Genomic DNA, 23,908 nt, shown 5'->3' with positions numbered 1-23,908 from the left:
GACATAAGGCAAACACGCTTCACTAATCGTTAGACATACTATGAACTTACTTAATTAACATCATATAGAAACCCATTCATTCATTATTATTATAAGGACACCCCACGACTCCCTTCAAATGCATACTTCTTCAATGCATAGATGGCGTCCCATTCCACATCCTACCCTAAGTATTACACACTTAAGAGGACCTAGTACATATATTCTTTTGTGGAGGTAAGATTTATCAGACATATACCATGAGATCTTAACATGGAATCCCGCTATTAGCCCCTAATGGATGAGGGATCCCCACTTGCCTAAGGTAGGGTCATTATATTATCCTTTACTTGGAACACAACTAGCGAATCCTATGTGGGCACCTAGTTAAGGGATATGGAGATTGCTTCTAGTTACTACACCTCTACTAGTACCCATCTTAAGAGGATGTTTTTAGATACTACACCTCTACTCATGGAGAGTATCCAACCCATTTTTATACCCTCTCGGCGCTAAGAATTGATCCGCGCGGAGTATTAGATTTTCATTACTCTCATTAACTATAGGTTAAGGAATTTCTACTAATTACTCTACCTCTATTCGCAGAAGAATACTCATCCCAACGTATTATTCATTCATTTGGAAAGCTCTTACGAGTATTGACATTTATTCTAGACACTCCACCTCTACTCACGGGAAAGTGTCCAACTCAATACCTCCCCATTCTTTAATTTGAGTTCTATTGAGAAAACCTTTTAATAGACCCACATATGTTACATTTTCATTATCTTCATTCGTTCATTCATGTGTGTGTATACGTGAGTGAGACTTTCAAGTAACCACCATCATCTACAACATTGTCTTATAAACATGATCAAACTACATTCATAATAATTCATACACAAACATACTTAAAATTCACATTATACTCTTATAATCATACGATCTTCAAGAATAACATGCATAACATCATAATACATTACTTTACTTAACATTCAATGCCTTCAAGGCCATAATCACAATAATTATTTATCTATATGCAATATCTAAACACCACTACCATAAGTGGACCATACCATACAAGAGCAATTCAATAAGATCTAGACCAATTTAGGTAAACTTACCCTTAATCCAAGCCATGATCACCCTTTCTCAATTATCAAAAAGATCATCATAATTAGGCATGGATATAAATATATAACAATAGGAACAAACAATACTATTCAATTTAAGTGCTATTCTATCAACATGAAACCATAATCACAAAACGCACTTCATAAGCCAATTTAGGAGATTTGGACAAAACATGGGTACTTCAAGGAATCTATTAAACTCATCTTAAAAACATTGATTTAACATTATTATATCAAAGTCATGACTTAGAAAAATTTTTTAAAATGAACCCATGCATGGAATAGAACAAGGGAAAATTAATCCTTGATACACCTTTGAAAACCTTTGAATTGGACTCCTTGAATGAGAGGTTATTCAAGAAAGAAGGATCATCGTACATTAGTGTTAGGATGACCAAGAAAATTGAAGAAGAAAGCAATGAAAATCTTCAATCTAACTCCAATTTGACTCTAAATTTCCATGGAGTTTTGAGACAACTTTCGAGAGAAGATATGTTTTTTATTCTAATTGGAGCAGCTTAATTGAAGGAATTTAGGTTTTAAAAGTATAATACTTGTTAGGAAAAGAATGGGAAAGTCATGGTTCAAGTTTTGTAAAGAGTACTTGAAGAACCCAACTTAATACTTGAAACTTACCTTTCCCACACTGTAGACCGCCCTTGATACAACTTGGCGACTCACCCAAAGGCCCTTGGTTCTGCCCATTTGAACAACAAGCTCCAAATTGGATAATGCTTTACTATTTTGGGAATAACTTTTTCTTCCAAGATTGGAATTTGTCAAACTCATTAGTGTTTGAAAGAGGACTCAAAGATCTTTTATTGGATAGATAAATGACCACATTATTCATTCTGAGCAAATATATATATCATAATTGGAAGTTGACCTTACACTCTAAGTCGAATGAAAAACCCTTCACTACCTTGATCTCCCAATGGACCCTCTTTGGCTCGCCAAATTACTTTGGTGACTCACCTAATGCTCCTTTGTTATCCCAATTTAATAGTACTTTGGATAAGTGGGAACCATGTAGCCCATCGCCAACCTGTCTAAGGAGAGAACAAGTTTTCTTTCATCCATCCTTGAATGTTTATGTTTCCTAATTCACCGTAGATGTTTACTTCCCTTAATTTATGTTTAGTTTGGTGTAAGAGTGCAACGACCGAAGAACATACCTTAGTCATTACCAGTATATTCGACCTCAATGAGGTCTTATACAAGCCCTTACACAATCATCAATATATAATGAACTCAAAATAATGCAGAATTTAGAACTTTTTAAAATAGACGTTCAAACTTCATTTTCATAAAGCTAAATAGTAGGAATCTAATAAAATCATCACACCTGCACCACCTAATTATATGAATTCAACATAATTTTTTCAAATAGGGTCCTTAGCCCTTTAGACACAATATTCTTATAGAAAGAAAGTACATACGGAAGACTACGAATTCTATTACATCAATAGAGAATCCATAAGGTGGCATAAAAAAAAACATTAGTCCTAGGATCTGTGAGGACCTACCATTAGTCTTGGAGATATGAAGTCCAAGATTTCTTCAAGAATGAAGAAACCAACCACCTAGCTGGAACCTATACTCATAATGGAAAAAGATGGAAGAAGTTAGTACAGTTAATGCACTAAGTATGGAGAAATACACAAAAACCTTTAAAGCATGAGAGACATTTTCATGAAGATATGCATTTATGAGGTTTTTTAAAGCAATTCTACTTCACCAATACAATACATAAAGCAACACCACAATGATGTCAATACTACAACAAAAGCATGAATTTATTCCTTCCTGAGGTCTACTTGTGAAATATAAGGTTAGCATCCCATAATATCAACGTTATCAAGAATCCACTAGAAACCACCAAAGTTACAAACCTTACCTTTACGTTTCACCACATACCATAAGCATAATTAAAGCATTAACATTATGAACCACATGTAGATATAGAGATAAGTTCACCCCAACCATTATTCCTTCATCATACATTCTTTCATATAATTACATAACTACAAAAAACCACCCACAATGCCCTTCTAAACCAACTAGTTCCATGTACACGTGAAGTCCCATACCTATACGTATACATAGTAAACCTATTAGGATATCATAGTGTAATACCTCAAAAATGACTTAGGTGAAGCTAGATCCTAAAATTGTTTCCATGAGGGTCTACGGTCCTAAAATTTTCTATAATTTGTTTTTGAGGGATTCTCTAGAGTTTTAGGTGATTTTGAAGTGAAACGTCAAGGGACGACTAAGACGTTCGACGACTAAGTCACCTATGCGCCTCATGTGTGGTTATGTGCCTATGTTTGTGTTTCATGAGTTAATGAGGTCATTATATGAATTATTATAGTTATTATAGGAAGTGTGTCAAGTTTCATGAAGTTTGGAGGTCAAACGTCCAAGAACGTTGATGAAGTTAAAAGGTTTGCCTTGAAAAGACCTTGTGTGTGTTGGTATGTTTTATCGAGTTTTACGTGTTTGTTTTTTATGATATTTATATGAGACGTCCTAAACTTGAATACGAACATATTTGGGTTAGAAATTTCTGGTCAAACATCCCCAAGGACCATCCAAGGGTCCTTGAGGACCCATGTTAGTGGCCAAAACTGCCTAAGGCAGTCCCACCTACGGATGGAAAACGACGGCCAGTGGCCTGGTCAACTCCCCGTAGGTGGAGGGTGTCATTTCGTAATAATACTAGGGAGATAATATCCCATATTCAAGTCTCTGAACCCATTGACGGAGGACAAAACGATCCATTTATGGACTGACGCCCTGTTGGTGGTCTAGTCGTCTGTGTGGTTGTTCTTGCATATTAACTGTAAGTTCAAAAAGTGAATTAGTAAATTCACCCCACGTCTAAATAAGAGAAACGGTGGTTAATTAGGGGTATTTTGGGTATTCTAAATATGTTTTTAAGCCGTAAAAACTTTGAAGATTTCATTCTTCAAAATCCAAACCCAAATTCTCTTAGAAATTCTCTAGAACTCCATTGGAGCCAAAACTCAACGAAGGGCTTGGATTGGAGAATTTATGTGGTGAATCTTCATAAAATTTTTGTATTAACATCAGTGAGGTATGGTTTTTTATCCTTGAAACTCTATTCATCAAGGAGCCTAACATTCAAAGAGTTTTCTCAAATTTTCAAAGATGAATTGTCCAATTTTATGATCTATCCATGGGTTCGTGCAACAAAGGTTATAAAGCATTGTATACTGATTTAATTTTTTTTTTAATTAGATGATTTTAAATCAATTAAACTATGAACCCATGTAATTGATGAATCCTAGTTTTTGACGACTTTATGGGTTAAGTGATATGGACTTAATGCTTATGAATTCTAGTGTAGTTTTCTATATGCTATTGAGTGATGTAATAATTGTATTCAATTGATGTATAAGTTGTATTAGATTGATGAATCTATATTGACTTGACATATTTTCATTGAATATAATTGTTTATGTATTGAATTATTGGTTATGGCCATGGGTAAGGGCCTTATGTTAATGAATTGGATGATTTAGCATTGGATTGAAGTGTTGAGAATGCATTGGTGGTAGGCTGCCCTAATTATCTTTATTTTATGGTAATTAGACTTAAATTATGTTTTACTTGGTATGGTCCACTTATGGTGGCAGTGCTATGTGCCTTGCTTGAAATTGATGTGGCCTTGTCGGCGTTACTTTATGTATTATGATGATCATGGCCTTGTCAGCACTAGTTCAAGTACTATGATGATTTGTGTAGTTGATTTATGTGAAGTATGAGAATATCTACCTATATATGAATTAATGGGGAAGTATGTGTTCCTTCTATGTAGAATAGGAGATCTTGTTAGACTATGAATATATCCTTATGTGTGTATTCTTAGAGGTGATGCATGATTGTTCCTACTTGACTATATGGGTCAATGATGGTCAAAATAATGATGTTATAGTAATTTATAGGATGACATAAAGATGATAAGGGTCGTTCCTAGGTACTTAAAAGAATGATATGCTATATGTAATAAAGTAAAGAATGTTGTGTTTTGTTTTGGTAGACTTGTGTCCCTTACTTGATAAATGTATAAATGAAATGTGAATATGGTATGTCTTGACTAGGTAAGCTTAGTTCACCCTTTTCATGTATGAATGAATCATATGTAAAACCTTAAATGATGTTAAGAAGGTCATGTACGTGGAACCTTAACCCTTGTAGTAAGGTTATGAATATGGAAGTCGAATGATGTAATGGTATCCTTCATGTAAAGAAATGGTGGACTAAGGGTTGATTGGCTGGAACGACATCATAACATCCTCATGAAAGTCATAATGATATATCTATGTTTCCATTGTAAGGTAGCCGTAGTGGTCCTCTTTGTTAGTATGAATATGATTTGGTTATGACTAGCTATGGAACCCATTTGCATGAACCTTATATGCAAGTGACTCTATGAGAACAATGGCTAGAATAGATTGAGTATGTTATTGGAAGAAGCTCTACTTGAGATGGAGAAAAGAGTACAATGTATCCTTACTTGAGAATGAGACTAGAGTACGTAAAAGCTCTTAATATTTCCTTAACCATGTGTCTACATGGGATGTGTCCTAGTTGTACCCTAGGCAAGTAGAACACCCTCATGGAGTAGGTTAGAACTCTGGATTTCATGTTTAGCTATCATGGTATATGTAGGTTATTGCCTATTCTCATCATGTGGGATGCCTACTAGCATTAGAGAAGTTCTAGGAAGTTTAGGTGGTGGTATGGGACGATATCTAGACATTTCATAATAGGCTTTGAAGGTTTTAGTCAGAGTCTTAGGTCTTCTCCAAGACCATTACTTGAATGTCCTTATGTAATGAATGAGTCTTAAATGTACTGATGAATGTAATGACTTAGCTTAAGAAAGCACGTTAAATAAATAAGTACTTATCTAGAGTTGTTAGGGTTGTCTAGTTAAGGTGTGAAGGGGGCATAGGAATGTTGACTTTGTATCTTACCTAGATAAGTCTTAAGAAAGAATCTAGTTAGGGAAGTTGGTTGATTATGTAGACATGATCTAAGCCTTAGGTAGTCTTATGGATTATTTAGGTAATATTGAAGAGGTCAATCATGGATGTTATCTTCTTGATTTATTTAAGTATGTCTTCTAATAGCCTTTAAAAGGAGAATATCATATCATCTATATGTTGTTGTATTAAGTGAGAATGATTCTATCTTAGGTAGTCTATAGGATCTCCTAAGTAAGTGTGTAAGGGATTGTATGGGCGGTTGCTTCACAACTCACTCAAGTGAGACTTAGAATCACCTTTGGTAGAAGAATTTCATGTTCATATGTTTGGTGTCTTGTAAGTTTTTGCTGATCTCATTATAGCAAGGTCTTAAGGATCATTTAGGTGTGCCTAGAGAGGTTGTATGGGCGGTCTCTCTTTTTCTTACTTAAGTGGGTCTTAGGTTATCTTTTAGGGAGAAGATTACATGCTAGAAGGTGTCTATACTAAAGTTAAGAATGTCACGACCCGAGACCACACCCTAGAAGATATGAAAATCTCGGAGTGCAACCGGCGTACTTGAACTCTCGGAGGTCTTGTACAAGCACTTTCATATCGTTTATCTCATATAAACATTTGAAAAGTAGTGCGAAATTACAACTTTTCACAAACATTCTACAAGTCTTTAAAATCTCTTTCATTTATTTCATCAAATCTTAGACACAAGAGTACTTAGGGACACGGCCCTTACACAAAAGAAATATAGTACTACTAAGTCTATTACAATACTCGATAAAGGTAATAAAAGACATCTATGCCCTCAAATCAAAGGAGGACATACTTCAACTTGATTGAAGGATCCTCTAATCCAAGCTTAGCTATCCAAAAGCACCTTCACCTATGAATCACTATCGAGATAGATAAAATCATGGAATTAGTAAAACCACATGTACGAAGTATGGCATAGTGCATAAAAATCATGAAAACCGACATTTATTGGAAATATGAATCTTTTATTTAAATATCATAATATAAGCATAAGAAAAACATTTAACACCTTAGAAACACATAAGAAGTCACTAAAACAACCTTAAAGTTAAATAATTCACTATTCAATGAACTCCTTCAGTCTTACAATGAAGTTTCTTAATTTCATCTTAGACACTTTATAGCATGTAATTCCCTCACTAAAAGCTATCATAAGACTCACTTAAGTTAGACAAAGAGAGACCGCCCATACACACTCTCAAGGCACACCTAAATGATCCTTAAGACAACATATAATGAGATACACACACTTACAATACATCAACCATATCAACATGAGATCCTCTTACCAAAGGTGATTCTAAATCTCACTTGAGTGAGTTGTGAAGCGACCGCCCATACAATCCCTTTCACACACACTTAAAAGATCATTTATATTGCCTAGGTTAAGATCATCCTCGCTTAATACAATACTGTTCACATAATATTTCATTCTCCCTTAAAAGGTTATCAAAAGACCTACTTAAGTAAATCAAGAAGAGAATGTGCATGAATGGACTCTTAAAGATTACCTAAGTATTCATTAAGACTACCTAAGTTGTATCATGTTTACATTGACAACAAACTTTCCAAACTAGAGTCGTTCTTAAGGCTTATCTAGGTAAGATACGAAGTGACCATTCATATGCCCACTTCGCACCTTGACTAGACAACCCTTAGCTATTCTAGATAAGTAATTATTCATTTAACATGCTTTCTTAATTTAGGTCATTACTTTAATTAGTTCATTTAAAACTCATTCATCACATCAAGACATTCAAGTAACGGTCTTTGAGAAAACCTAGGGACTCTCACTAAAATCTTCAAAGCCTATTGTGCAATGTCTAGATAGCGTCCCATACCACCACCCAAACTTCATAGAAATTCTCCATTACTAGTAGGTATCCCATATGATAAGAATAGGCAATAACCGACATAGACCATGGTAGCAAAAATGGAATCCGGAGTTGTAACCTACTCTAGTGGAGGGCGTTCTACTTGCCAATTGTAGAACTTGGACACATCGAATGTAGGAACATGGTTAAGGAATATAAAGGGGTTACTTTGTACTCTAGCCTTATCCTTTAACTAGAGATACTTCTCTTACTATACTCACTTGGTGCTAGCCTTTGTTCTCATAGAGTAATTTGCATTAACGATTCATACAAAGGGGTTCCATATCAAGTTCATAACACAATCACATTCACCCTACCAAAGAGGTCCCCTAAGGCTGACTTACAATGGCGACAAAAATAGCTTATAATGACATTCCTAAGGATGATATAATGATGTTCCAGACCACCAACCTTAAGTCAATCATTCTTACATGAAGGATGCCATTACGACTTTGGATTTCAAGGATCATGACCTTACCACTAGGTTGAAGGTTCCACATAAAGGACCTTCTTAGCATCATCCAAGAATCATGGCATTCATACATACAAGACTAAGAGGCTTCACCATCCTAAGTAATGACATCTCATTTCACATTAATGCATGTATCAAATAAGAGACATAAGTCTACCACACAAGATACACCAATACTTCACTTTAGCACATATTGCATATCATTCTAGAAGCACATAGGAATAACCATTATCATCTATGTCACCCTATAAACTACTAAAACACCATCAATATAACCATCATAGATTCATATAGTCAAGTAGGAATAGTCATGGATCAACTCTAATACTACACACATAAGGCCATAGTCATAATCTAACATGATCAACTAACAACATCAATAGAAGAACACATACATTCAAATTAATCACATGTAGATATATATGATTGTACTTGACATAAATAAACTACACAAATCATCATAATATATCAAGTAGTTTCTGACAATGACATGATCATCATGATACATAAAGTAACGTCGACAAGGCCACATCATTCACAAGTAAATCACATAGCACCGCCACCATAAGTGGACTACCAATCACAACATAATTCAAGAGCTACATTATCTAAAACAAAGAGAATTAGGTAGTGCACAAACAATCCATTCTCACCACTTCAATCCATAGATAAAACATCCAATTCGATACCATAAGGCCCTTACCCATGGCCATGATCATCAATTCAATACAAAAATCATAATACTCAATGAATCTCGGTCAATTCAATATAGATTTATCAAGCTAAGACAGCCTATATATCAATCTCATACAATTCTTACATAATTCCATAGCCCATAAAAAACTACATTAGAATTCATAAGCATTGAGTCAAGATCATCACATCCAAAATATAGCAAATTTGAAGAGATTATGGTTTGCATAGGTATGTTAATATTTTAGTTCAAACCATCAAATTAACATCAATTCAATACATAAACAATTATTCAAAACATTTTATGCAATAACCCCTGGCTAGGTCATAAAATTTGATAATTCATGTTTCTGACGATCTTTGAAAAATCATTGGAATTGACTTCTTGAAGAAAGAGATTTGAAGAATGAATAACCATTTTTAAGTTGTGATGAAAAGCCCACAAAATTTTGTGGAGAAAATTAAGAAATTATATCTTCTTCCTTGGAGCTTCAAAGCTTCAACAATGGAGTTTTGGAGAGAGTGAATGGAGAGGTTTTGTTTTCAGATGAGAGTTTTAGCTTTGATTGGTAAGTTTAGGAGTTCAAATAGTTCCTATAACCATCCATAATTAACCCCTAAATTACCCAAAAGACCCCTACACTCATAGGACAAATTAACCAACCTCAAATTTGACTTAAAACGATGCAACGAAATCTGGGACTTTACTGCACATCGCGGATACACTTCCAAAACTTATTTTTGGAAAATTCTTGGACAGAATGGTTCGTGAGAGCGCAAGGTAGAACTTTTTCCTACTGCGTGACAGCTGCGCGTCGCGCAGAAGCATGCCAATTCGTGGTTGCTTTGCAGCTCCGCTCGCCCACGTTTGGGTCCTCCTCAGGGACCCTTTTGATAATACCCAGGGCGTCATTATCTAAAGTTTTGACCCTTTGTATATCAGGAAACACGTAGGAACCCTCAATACTGAATTTCACCTTCAAACCATCCCCCAAAACATTAATACGAAACACTACGACACACTAGTTTAATTCCGACTAGTTTCCGATCGTCTTGGACGTTCTTGGATGTTTGACCTCCAAATACTTCCAAACTTTATATACTGCCTAAGAATACCATTATTAACCATTTTATGACTTTAAATCATCATGAAAGAACTATAGGGTATAGTTCAACCTAGCTCATTTTAGGGTGTAACAATACTCCACAGTTGGAAACATTCGTCCTCGAATGACACTTGCTATTATTTAGGCACTTTCTAGAGATAAGAAAATCAAGACTAGCAGCACATAACCATACAACACATTACACAATACAAACATATAGGATAAACCTCATTTCACATACTTTAAGAGACTCAAAACACAACAAGAAGATAGAGACTACTTCTACAACTTACCATGCAATAAGACTCACATTTTTCATTTCATATAGGAGGATCTTCCTTCTCCACATATTATCATGCTCATATACATAAATTATATACACATTATAACCATTTTTCATGGAAGAATAATTTAGTCAACATATTTACAATAAGCACCAATTTCTTTAGAGTGAATCATGCTTCAAAAATCCAAAAATGCAACATTTAGGCAATCAATGATGGAAACATGCTAATATTCAAGGTAAAATCATATAAACACATTTTACAAAATAATCATAAATTCAAAAAATACACAATGCAAGAAATCAATAAAATTCAATTTCAACAAGACTTGTACACACCATGCACATTCAACAAGCTTCTATGACTTTCTAGTCCATCTACTAACCATACTCCCCCACTTAGAAGGGTTCAACTACTTCGACCATTTTCGAGCACCTCATATCTTTTTCAGCGCGTCCCAAGATCCGATAATTTTTGTCTGATTTCTCCTGCACTGCCCTTCCCAATGGGTTTCGAAGATAAAAATCCTTTATTGATTAGCCCATAAACTGACCTAGGTAAATCCATGAACTCCATTGGATTATTCCTTCTGACTAAGCATATGAACCATGAATTGTCTTAATAATATTATCAATCAATCCCTTGTTTTGAAAGAACTCTTCAAGGAACAAACGGTCCCTTTCCTTCATACTTCATATAAATACATATCAAGAGAATACTAGAACTTACCATCATCATCATCACCCTCATCCGGCTACACTCCTCTTTCCCGAAGTGCATAGAAACGAGCCTTCGCCTTTGGAACATCATCTTTTGGAACATTACAAGCAACTTGCTTACCATCTCTAGTAGGACAATCCCTCACTTTATGTCCCTCTTTACCACATCCAAAACAACTCCCGGTACCCCGTAGACATTCCCCATAGTGACTCTTTCCACAAGTAGCACATGTAGGTTTTCCTTTGAGAACCACCTCATTTCTCAAATTTCGCCTTAGTAGCACTAGGTCCATCTTGAGTTTGAGCCCTCTTCTTGGACCTAGATTGACCTTGATCACTTGAACCACTCCTTTTCAATTTTCTATCAATCCAACCAACTTTAGACTCCTCAATGGATTGAGCATAAACTATGAGTCTAGATAGGGTCATATCATCATGGAGCATGGCCATACAACATTCTTCTTTCACTAGATCGGTGACCCTGGTATAAATCTACTCATCTCATCTGTAGGATTAGACACAAGGGATGGAGCATATTTTGACAACATAGTGAATTTCAATGAGTACTCCTCAACACTCATATTTCCTTGCTTGAGATTGATAAACTCCTCCACCTTTACCTCCCTCCTCTCAAGGGGAAAGTACTTTCCTAGAAAAGCTTCTTCAAATTCTTCCCACTCAATAGGACCCGACTCAACATGCCTATTATCCTTCCATTGAGTGTACCACACTTGAGCAACCTCCCTCAATTAGTATGAAGCTAACTTCGCCTTCTCCCTAGAAGTCACCCCCATGGGACTCAACACCTTATACACTCCATCTAGGAACTCTTGTGGATCTTTTCCCACATTAGAGCCAAGAAAGATAGGAGGATTCATCCTCACAAAATCTCTCAATCTAGTGTGATAGTTCTCTCCACAACATTCACTCTAGGCGCCATACCCATATTCACATGGGTAGTCAAGGCTCGGGCTAAAGTGATTGAAGCCTCTCTAGTCTACCCATTAGTGATTTCTGGGGGAACCACCGGAACCTCATTACCTCCACCCACAACAGGTACTTGAGCACCTGGATCAACTTACTCAATTTCAGGAGGAATCTCCTCATTCACATCATTCTCCTCAACCCTCCTAGCCGCTGTCTTCCTCATATTCATCTCCTATGACACACAGAAAACTATGAGAAAACAGTACTTATAACTTTTACTCTACGACACGACATAGGAGTAGAAACGAAGTAAAAATCTATTGTCCTATAGCCTCTCACCAAAATATGTGTCACGACTTACACCGATGGTCAAGACTCTACTAGACGTGACTTGATGAGACTTTTTGATTCCTAACACCACTTTCATAAACTATGCTCTGATACCAAGTTTGTCACGACCGGAGACCACAACCTAGAAGATCTGGCAATCTCGGATTGCAATCGGCGTACTTGAACACTCGAAGGTCTTGTACAAGCCCTTTCGTATCATTCATCACATATAAACATATGAAAAGTAGTGTCGAAATAAAAATTCACAAACATTCTACAAGTGTTTAAAATCTCTTCCATATAAAACTCATAGGAAATACTGTCTCGTTTGATCAAATATTTTACACAAGAGTACTTTGGGACACGGCCCATACACAATAGAAATGCAGTACTATTAAGTCTATTAGAATACTTTGATAAAGGAAATAAAAGACATTTATGGCCTCGAGTCAAATGAGGACATACTTTAACTTGCTTGAAGGATCCTCTAATCAAACCTTAGCTCTCCAAAAGCACCTTCACCTATGAATCAATTTAGATATAGATAAAACCATGGAATTAGTACAACCACATGTAATAAGTATGGCATAATGCATAAAAATCATGAAAATGGATATTTATTGGAAATATGCATCTTTTGATTTAAATATCATATTATAAGCATAAGAAAAACATTTAACACCTTAACACATAAGAAGTCACTTAAAACATTTGTCACAGTTTTCTGAGACAGGGTTACAATGAATTAATTCACTGTACAGTGAATTCCTCCAGTGTTACTGTGAAGTTTCTTAATTCACCTTAGACACTTTATAGAATGTAATTCATTCACTACAAGCTATCCTAAGACTCACTTAAATAAGACAAAGAGAGACCGCCTATACACCCTCTCTAGGGACACCTAAATGATTCTTAAGACCACCTATAATGAGATATACACACTTACAATGCATCAACCACATCAACATAAGATCCTCTTACCAAAGGTGATTCTAAGTCTCACTTCAGCTAGTTGTGAAGCTAACGCCCATACAATCCCTTTAACACACACTTAGGAGATCCTTTAGATTACCTAGGATAAGATTATCCTTACCTAACACAATAGTGTTCACATAATATTACATTCTCTCTTCAAAGGGTTATCAAAATGCCTACTCAAGTAAATTAAGAAGACAATGTCCATAATTGATCTCTTCAAGATTACCTATGTAATCCTTAAGACTACCTAAGTTGCATCATGTCTACATAATAAACCAACTTTCCTAACTAGAGTCATACTTAAGACTTATCTAGGTAAGATACGTAGTTACCAATCATATGCCCCCTTCGCACCTTAACTAGACAACCCTTAACTTCTCTAGATAAATACTTGCTCATTTAACATGCTTTCTTAATTTAGGTCATTACTTTCATTAGTTCATTTAAGACTCATTCATCACATAAATACATTCAAGTAATGGTCTTGGATAAGACCTAGGGACTCTCACTAACATCTTCAAATCCTATTGTTCAATGTCTAGATAGCGTCTCATACCACCACCTAAACTTCATAGGTTTTTCTCCAATACTAGTAGGTATCCCATATGATGAGAATAGGAAATAACCGACATAGACCATGGTAGCAAAGCATGGAATCCGGAGTTGTAACCTACTCCGATGGAGGGTGTTCCACTTGCCAATGGTAGAACTTGTACACATCCAATATAGGCACATGGTTAAGATATATGAAGGGCTTACTTTGTACTCTAGCCTCATCCTTTAACTAGAGCTACTTCCCTTACCATACTCACTCAGTGATAGCCTTTGTTCTCATTGAGTAATTTACATTAAAGGTTCATACAAAGGGGTTCCATATCAAGCTCATAACCTAATCACATTCACCCTAGCAAAGAGGTCACCTAAGGCTTACTTACAATGATGAAAAATATAGCTCATAATGACTTTCCTAAGGATGATATAATGTCGTTCCAGCAAACCAATATTAAGTCCATCATTCATACATGAAGGATGCCATTACAACATTCGACTTCAAGGATCATAACCTTACGACTAGGTTGAAGGTTCCACATAAAGGACCTTCTTAGCATCATTCAAGGTCTGCTGTAATTGATACATGCAAGACTAAGAGGATTCAGAATATTAATTCAATACATATCACATTCACATTAATGGATGTATCAAGTAAGGGACACAAGTCTACCACACAAGACACAACAATACTTCACTTTAGTACATATTGCATATCATTCTAGAAGCACATAGGAATAAGCATTATCATTTGTAAGTCACCCTATAAACTACTATAACACCATCAATATAACCATCATAGAATCATATAGTCAAGTAGGAATAGTCATGCATCAACTCTAAGACTACACACGTAAGGTCATAGTCATAGTATAACATGATCACCTAACAACAATAATAGAAGAACACATACATTCACCTTAATCACATGTAGATAGATATGATCATACTTCACATAAATCAACTACACAAATCATCATAATCTATCAAGTAATTTCCAACAAGGCCATGATCACCATGACACATAAAGTAACAACAACGAAGCCACATCATTCACAAGTAAAGCACATAGCACTGCCACCATGAGTGTTACATACCAATAACAACATAATTTTAGAGATACATTATTTAAAATAAATAGAATTAGAGCAGCGTACCACCAATCCATTCTCACCACTTCAATCCATAGCTAAATCATCCAATTCAATACCATAAGGCCCTTACCCATGGCCATGATCATCAATTCAATACAAAAATCATAATACTCAATGAATCTAGGTCACTTCAATATAGGTTTATCAATATAAGACATCCTATTCAACAATCCCATACAATTCTTACATAATTCCATAGCCAGTAAAAAACTACACTAGAATTCATATGCATTGAGACAAGATCATCACATCCAAAATATAGGCAATTTGAAGAGATTATGGTTTGCATGAGTATATGAATATTTTAGGTTAAAACCATCAAATTAACATCAATTCAATCTATAAACAATGACTCAAAACATTTTATGCAATAACCCATGGCTAGATCATAAAATTGGACAAGTCATGTTTTTGATCATCTATGAAAAATCATTAGAACTTACTCCTTGAAGAAAGAGATTTCAAGGATGAATAAACATACCTTAATTTTGATGAAAATACCACAAAATTGATGGAAAAAACTTGAGAAATTATGTCTTTTTCCTTGGAGCTTCAAAGCTTCAACAATGGAGTTTTTGAGAGAGTGAATGGAGAGGTTTTGTTTTTAGATGATAGTTTTAGCTTTGATTGGTGAGTTTAAGATTTTAAATATTTCCTTAAACCGTCCAAAATTAATTGCTAATTTACCCAAAATACCCCTACGCTTACATGAAAAATTAACCAACTCAAACTTGATATTAAAATGACCAACGAAATCTGGGACTTTACTGCGCGTCACAGAGGTACTTCCAAATCTTATTTTTGAAAATTCTTGGATAGAATGGTCCGTGACAGCCCCGCATCGCAAGGCAAAACTTTTGCCTACTGTGTGATAGCTGCGCGTCGCTCAGCCGCATGCCGATTCTTGGCTGCTTGGCAGCTTTGCTGGCCCATGTTTGGTCCTCCTTGAGGACCCTTTTGATGATCCCCAGCGCGCCGTTCTCATACGTTTCACGCGTAGGAACCCTCAGTACTGAATTTCACCTTCAACAATCCCCCAAAACATCAATACAAAACATTACGACACACTAGTTTAATTCCGACTAGTTTCAGAACGTCTTGGACGTTTTACCTCCAAACACTTCCAAACTTAATATAGAACACCATTATTAACCATTTTATGACTTTAAAACATCACAACACAAGTGTAGGATCTAGTTCAACCTAGCTCATTTTTAGGGTGTAAAAAAGAAACTTCACTGTAACAGTGAAAGAGTTTATTGTACAATGAAGTAGTTCACTGTAAATTTTCTCTTAAAAATGTAATAAATTGTCTGATTGATTTCTTATTTTTTTTCTATGTTTTTGAAATTTTATTATTTTGATTGTATTATGATATTTAAATCAAAAGATGCATATTTCCAATAATTGTCCATTTTCATGATTATAATGCATTATGTCGTACTTAGTACATCTGGTTGTACTAATTCCATGTTTTATCTATCTCTAAAGTTATTCAAGGTAAAGGTGCTTTTGGGTAGCTAAGCTTGGATTAGAAGACCGTTCAAGCAAGTTGAAATATATCTTCATTTTACTCGAGGACATAGATGTCTTTTATTTCCTTTATCGAAGTATTGTAATAGACTTAATAGTACTTATTTCTATTGTGTGTATGGGCCGTGTCCCAAAATTCTCTTGTGTATAATATTTTATGAAATGAGACTTGGTATTTCCTATGAGTTTTAAATGAAAGAGTTTTTAAAGAATTATAGAATGTTTGTGAAAAGTTTTAATTCTGCACTACTTTTCATATGTTTATATGTGATGAACGATATGAAAGGGATTGTAAAAGACCTCCGAGAAGTCAACTACGCTGGTTGCACTCCGAGAGTGCCATATCTTCAAGGATTGTGGTCTCGGGATGTGAAACATAGAATAATTCATACTTCATTCACTACTTCATTATTTTGGAAAGAGCAACCATAACTGACATGGACCGTGTTAGCTTACATGGAATCTGATGTCATACAACCCCACACAGGAAAAGGGTGTTCCACTTGCCAACGTAAAACCTACTTTGTAGATACTATGTGGATCAACTAGCTAAGTCCTACGGAGGGCACATAGTTAAGGGATATGGAGATTGCTTCTAGAGACTCTACCTATTGCATTAACATTGGATTTCCCATCTGATGAGTATATCTAGGATGACCCATTCTTTTGCATTAATGGAGGGGTCTTTTCTTCATTGGACATATCATCTCGGTGCTTACTTTAATTTTACAATTTACTTCCATTAGTCCTTTTTATTTTATCTACATATTTAAAGAAGTACTCCCTCTTCGTTAAATACAATTCAACATAAATCTCTTAGATTCATTAGGTGAGAATACACTTTTAACCTAGAATCAACATACATATGTGAGTAGTACTTTCACAATATCAATCATAGTGTTTTCTTGAGGACTTACATTCAATCAACACATTACCATAGCAACACTCTACAAAATTAATGCAACATAACAGGTAAGGTTCAAGTGAGTGGCGACCATCCAACAATACCTTAATTGCATCCTTTCATAAGACATATACCTTACAAGCAAATCCAATAGTTCATGTACCACATTCTCCACATATTTACAAATCCCAGGATTTACCCCTTATTCATGGTAAAGAATAAAGTATCATAATCATACCCAACAACATCATAATAAGCATGAAAATAAGATTCTATAACTATATAATCATCATTCACAATTCACAATGTTTATATCTACTCAATTCATCCAACAACATTCATTAAGTTAGGTCATAGGGTGCACATAGGTTCTTGGGAGATTATCACAACATAAATCATCAATTTATCCCAATACATTCATAATATATGTCAAATAACATAATGAAAATGATTTCTGAGTTAAGCCATGGCTAGATCACAAGCCCTATTTTTTTTTATCACCATAATTTTAAAAATAGTTTTTTTAAAGGGCTTCATGGAGAAACTAATACATGAATCAACATCCCCATACCTTGTTTGATGTTAGTCCATGAGTTTGATGTGCAAAAAGAGTACGTCTTGATAGCCCTAGTTTGATTTCTTCATTGTTTTTCAATGGTGGGTTAGAGAGAGAATTGATGAGAGAAAGGGAAAGTGGGTTTCGATTTTATGATTAAAGTTATATGGTGGAAGACTTAGTTTATTTCTTTAATACTCTTTAATATACCTAACTAACTAATTTGTAGTCGTAAAATTACGTATTAATTTGTAGCGACCCTCAAAATGAATTAGGGTAAACTAGAGCCTCACATGAGCTTTATGAGTTATTAACTTGTTAATAAGGTAAGAAACAACTTCTAAATCTTGGTTTAAAGAGATTTGAGGTCAAATGTCAAAGGATGACCAAGACGTCCGAAAACTAATCGTTTATGTGTTAGTATGCCTTTGTATGTTTGCCTAGTGTTTAAGTGTTGTTTGGAGTCTAAAATGATAGGGGGTTACCCTAGTATGTATATGGTCGTGGTTAGGGTCGAAACTCCTGGGTGCGTCTCCCAAGGACCACCATAAAGTTCCTTGAGTAGGACCCAAAGGTTGGCAAAAAAGATACCAGGGCAGCGTCAAATGACGCCTAGTAGACTTGTCGACGCCCCATCGATTTGGGATGCTCCACACATAGGCATCGGAGCTCAACCCCAAATATGGGATTATCAGTCACAAACGGCGGATAAACAGAACGGCGTGTCAATCAGACGACGGCCTGTTCTTAGCGACCGTGGTTTGGACCTGCAACAACATCTCTAGACACGGTTAAGTCAAGGGGTGAATTCAGAAATTCACCCCATATTCTAGTAAAATGGTGGACGATTGTTTTTGGTTATTTAGGTTATTTTAAGTTAGTTGAAAACTTAAAACCCCAAATTAGAATTCATTCTTCAGATCAAACCCTTCCCTCCCAAATATGGTTCTCTCAAAACCTCTATTAGAGACCAAGCTCAAGATCATGTTAGGGGGATACATTCCTAATGTTTTCTTCTCCAAATTTTGTGTATTTTAGTATAGTAAGGAATGTTAATCCTTTATCCATGGTTAAACTTTAATATAAGGAGTTTAATCAATGATTTTCAAACAGGGTTTCTATGATCAAAATTACTAACTTTTTATCCAAGCATCGGTTCATTGTCAAACAATTTTCAAAGATATTATAATGATGAATTGATGATTAATCAATGTAGTTATGATGATTTCCTATGAATTTTTTTAAATAACCCATAATTCTCCCTATTTCTCAATTTAGCCTATAAAAGTGGGTCTTGTGATATTGATTAGATGTTAATTGGATGTTTCTTAGTTTATAATGTATGGTTAAGTAGTATTGCTATCTGAATGAATTTATTATTAATTGTTGAAGATTGGTCTATGATTCATCATGTCTTGGAGTATTGGTGAGTTGACCTAATTTCCTAGTGGTAACACTCCCCGAAAGTTCATGACCTAAGCTAGAAACTCACATGATGAACTAAACCTTAAAACTCCTTTTATAAGACTAAAATAATTTTTATAAAACATTTAGGAAGTTTTAGATTGAAGGCGTCAAGAAATGTCCATGACGTCCAGAAACTAGCGAAATTGAACTAGTAGACGTCCCTATGTTTGTGAAGTTTTGGGAGTGTCATATGAATTCGTAAACTAGTAAAAATAATTTAAATAGGTAAAATATTGTATAAAGGGTCCAAACATCCAGTAACGACTTACCAAGGACCACCCGAAGGATCCTTCAGGAGGACTCGAACATTGGCGACCAAGCTGCCAAAGCAGCTTGCGCAACCAAGATATGGCATCAACCTCGCGTCGAGCAGCCAACACAAGGAGTACAAGAAGTTTCCTCGCGATGCATTCCTCCACGAGGTCCACTGCCTCAACTCAGATTTTCAGAATTAAATATGAAATTTCCCCCGCGGCGCGCAGCCACTTCCTTGATTTGTTCACGTCATTTTTAAGTCAATGTGACTTTACAAGAAGACCCATTTAGGCGAGGGGTCCTTTGGATAATTTAGGGGGTGATTATATATTTATTTAGGGTCAGTTTTAAGTCATTTTTACTCACTCCAATTAAATCCCCAAATCAAAATCCAAAAGCTCTCATCTCTCTCTACTTTCTCTCTCCCTAAATCCTCCATTGACGAAGCAAGAAAGCTTGAACAACAAGACCAATGTCTCTAGAATTTCACTTGAATTTCGTGGATTAAGCTTCATTAATGTATGGGTTATTCAGTCTTGGGATTCCTTTCCCCAAGAGGTCCTTTCAACGTTGATTAGAAAATAACCCAATTCTTAGGGTTTTTCTCTACAAATGGGTTTTCTTCTAGACTTGAAATAGATGATTGATTATGATTAATTGTGATCTCCTATGACTAATTAAGTATATATTGTTGAGTAACTGATGTTGATTAATGGGAATTTCGTTTGATTTATGTTCTTTCTCCAATTCCCCCAAAACCTGGATCTTGCTTATAAATTGATGGAAATTGATGAATGTATTGATTGATAGACTTGTTTTATCCATTCTAATTCGTTCATGGAATGCCTAGGGTAATGTATGGTTGGGATTGGATCTTTTTCTTTATGAATTCATGATAAACCCTTTCTTCCTAACCCTAGGTTATTAATTGAAGTTTATTTGGATAGTGATGATGAAATTGACCTAGTTATTGTATTAATTACTATTGAATAATGTTACTACACCTCTTATTGGATGAAATTGGTTGGTTGATGGTAAGGCCATGATGATGTCTTTTGAAGGAGATTGGTAAGTGTTTGTTATCCTAAACCTCTACTTCAATTATGATTGCTTGTGCTTGGTGATGAAGTTCAATTGAAGTATATCTTGTGATTAGATTAAGTAGGTTTGGTACGATGATGAAATTTAGATGTCCTGATTATATGATTATCACAACCTGCTTAAGATAAAACGATATAAGGTTGGTTATGAAGTATCTATGTGCCTTGTTATATTATGTTGATGTTAATGTGTTAATCTCACATGTGAGGGTTGTAATGAAAGGTGTTCTCATGCAATTCCTATTGATCTAATGACTACGACTATACAAAGATTTATCCTCCTATGATCTAAACTAAGTGATGATGTTAAAGAAAGACATTTGAAAAGGACTCTAGCTTAACACCGAGTGAACTAGTAGTAAGGAATATTCCTTCCCAAGTAAGAAAGGTAGGTTCACTATTGTACTCACGAGATTGGAGACTATAATGCCTATAACATAAAGATGGTCCCAACTACATCTCCTAGTTCTTGAACTATGTTTCCCCGATAGGAATACTAGCTAGTGGATCCACCTAGATGCTATGTTCATTTTTGGATACTACCTTGTCAAGTAGTCCACCTTCTTTCGGTGTAGGGTTCCATGACACCATATTCCACATTAGCTCATTTGGTCTATGTCTGTTAACGCAAGATATTCCCAAAATTAAAATGAAGTAATAAAGTGAACTCTAACTAAGAGGACTTAAGGGTTTGAATTAGTCTAGGTAGGGGTATTGGACTCTACCTGTACATTGCACTAGTTCGCCTTGTGGAAAATCCTAGGAACTGTTTCTTATGTTTTTCTGCTCTTATGAGATAAATGTTATTCTTATTTTTATTCTTCATGTTAATGGTATATATTGCTAAATATGATGATGAATACTTATAATTATATGATATGTGAAGTTTGACATTATTCATGATCCTTTGTCTAGTTTTCTTGATTGAGTAAGGTTATGGGGCTTCACTTGACCATTGCACTAGTAGACTTGGTGAAGGGTTATGAATAAGGGTTTTACTTATGTTGTAATGTTATGGACTCATGAATATGCTTTGTGGTTATGACATGATGTTAGAGTTACATTGGCTATGAATTCTAATATGCTATGTACATGCTGACTTTGCTTAACTTTAGTAGGTTGATCTTGTGTTGAATATTCTTGTATCATAAGACTTATATAATTATTGTCTTATATGTGTTCTTGGGTTGTGCATAAGGCTTTTAAAAGTAACGTGGCATGTTTTTATCAAATGTCCATTTTTAGAATGTTTTCTATGTTCTGGGTGCATATCTTCCCATACTTAGTACAAATGATGTGCTAATCACTATTTCTCTCTTTTCCCAAATATTTTATGTTTCGATCATTGAAGGGTTTGTGACCTCTTTTAAAGGAAGGATTGGATCATTTCTCCAAGTGTGGGTATGTCCTCAAGTTTTGAGGATGATGCTTTTTCTAGCTCTAGCTATGTTACATTGTTATAGTCTAAAGACATTCATTTTACTTTTGTTATTTCAAGATATTGTTGTAAGCCCTAAGTGGCATTTATACATTAGGGTAAGGACTATGTCCATATTGTTCTATTTCATTTATATGGTTTAATATGAGACATCCCTATTAAGACTATGTTGTGTACTTTTATATATATGACATAAAAGTAGAAGATTATGTAATATTTTTATGCTATGAGTCTAAGTAAACTCTCTATGAATATATTATGTATAATCGAGAGGTCTAAGTAAATCTCATGAAGTAGATGTAGATGAAAACTTTTACTTTTCCACAATTTTTAACCTATGAATGTAATGACGAATGCTAAGAGGCTAGTCTTAGTCCTCTGTGAGGACGACGATGCAAATAATGTCTAGGGGTTCTCCCCAGATGTGACACTAGTCTTTACTAATGGAATTGATGTTGTGTGGTATGGTCCACTTATGGTGCCAGTGTTTACATTCCTTTCTATATATACATATTATGGTCATGGTGTTGAGGAAAATAGGTGTACAGTGAATTGATATTATGATTATCATGAACATGAAGGCTAAGTGTGTAGTCCTCGATGCTACTATCATGATCTAGGTGTATTGACGATGTGAAGTTGTAATACTTCGAAAGTTTAAGACATGTTCTAGACCTAACATAGAATTCAAAAGGTTTAGACACTGTTTTAAGGCCAAAATAATGAATATAAGTCATTTAGGAAGTTTAGGAATCAAAACATCAAGGAACGTCCATGACCTCCGGAAACTAGTTAAATGAGGTGCTGGTGTGCCTTAGCCTATTTGACTATGTTTTAGGAGTCGGAAAATGATGAATTTTGGTGAAAGGTTTATAAAACATATTAGGGTTAGTTCATAGTTGAAACGTCCGGGTACGGCTCCCCAAGGACCAACCAAGGGCCCTTGTGGAGGACGCTTGCAACTTGGGGCAAAAGCTGCCCAAGCCAGTGTCCACCTACGATTGCCACCAACGGATCGTGGTCCAATCGAAGGGGCAATCCTTCATAACACAAATTCTCTAATTAAGTTACATGAAAACCTATATAAATATCCTAACCTAATTTATCTAACCTAACCCTCATAAAGTCAAAAACACAAACTCTCTTCCTTCTCTCTTCTTTCTATCTCCCAAGAAGAAGAACACCATAGAAGGTCAAATTCAAGGAGGTTCTAGGGCTGAAAAACTCAAAGTGTATCCATCAATATTCATCAATTTACAATGTATGGTATTCCTTTAACCTTTAGGACCTCTTTCCGCAAAGGGTTCCTTCAAATTGATCTCAAAAGTTGAGTTTTCATGTGGGTCTCTTCCAATCTCAAAATTGATCTTTCAAGTTAATTTATTTATGGTTTATTTTGATTGTATTGATTA

The sequence above is a fragment of the Solanum pennellii genome, chromosome 2, assembly GCF_001406875.1.
Source record: "Solanum pennellii chromosome 2, SPENNV200".
NCBI lineage: Eukaryota > Viridiplantae > Streptophyta > Magnoliopsida > Solanales > Solanaceae > Solanum > Solanum pennellii.
Note: the sequence above shows the minus strand (reverse complement) of the source record.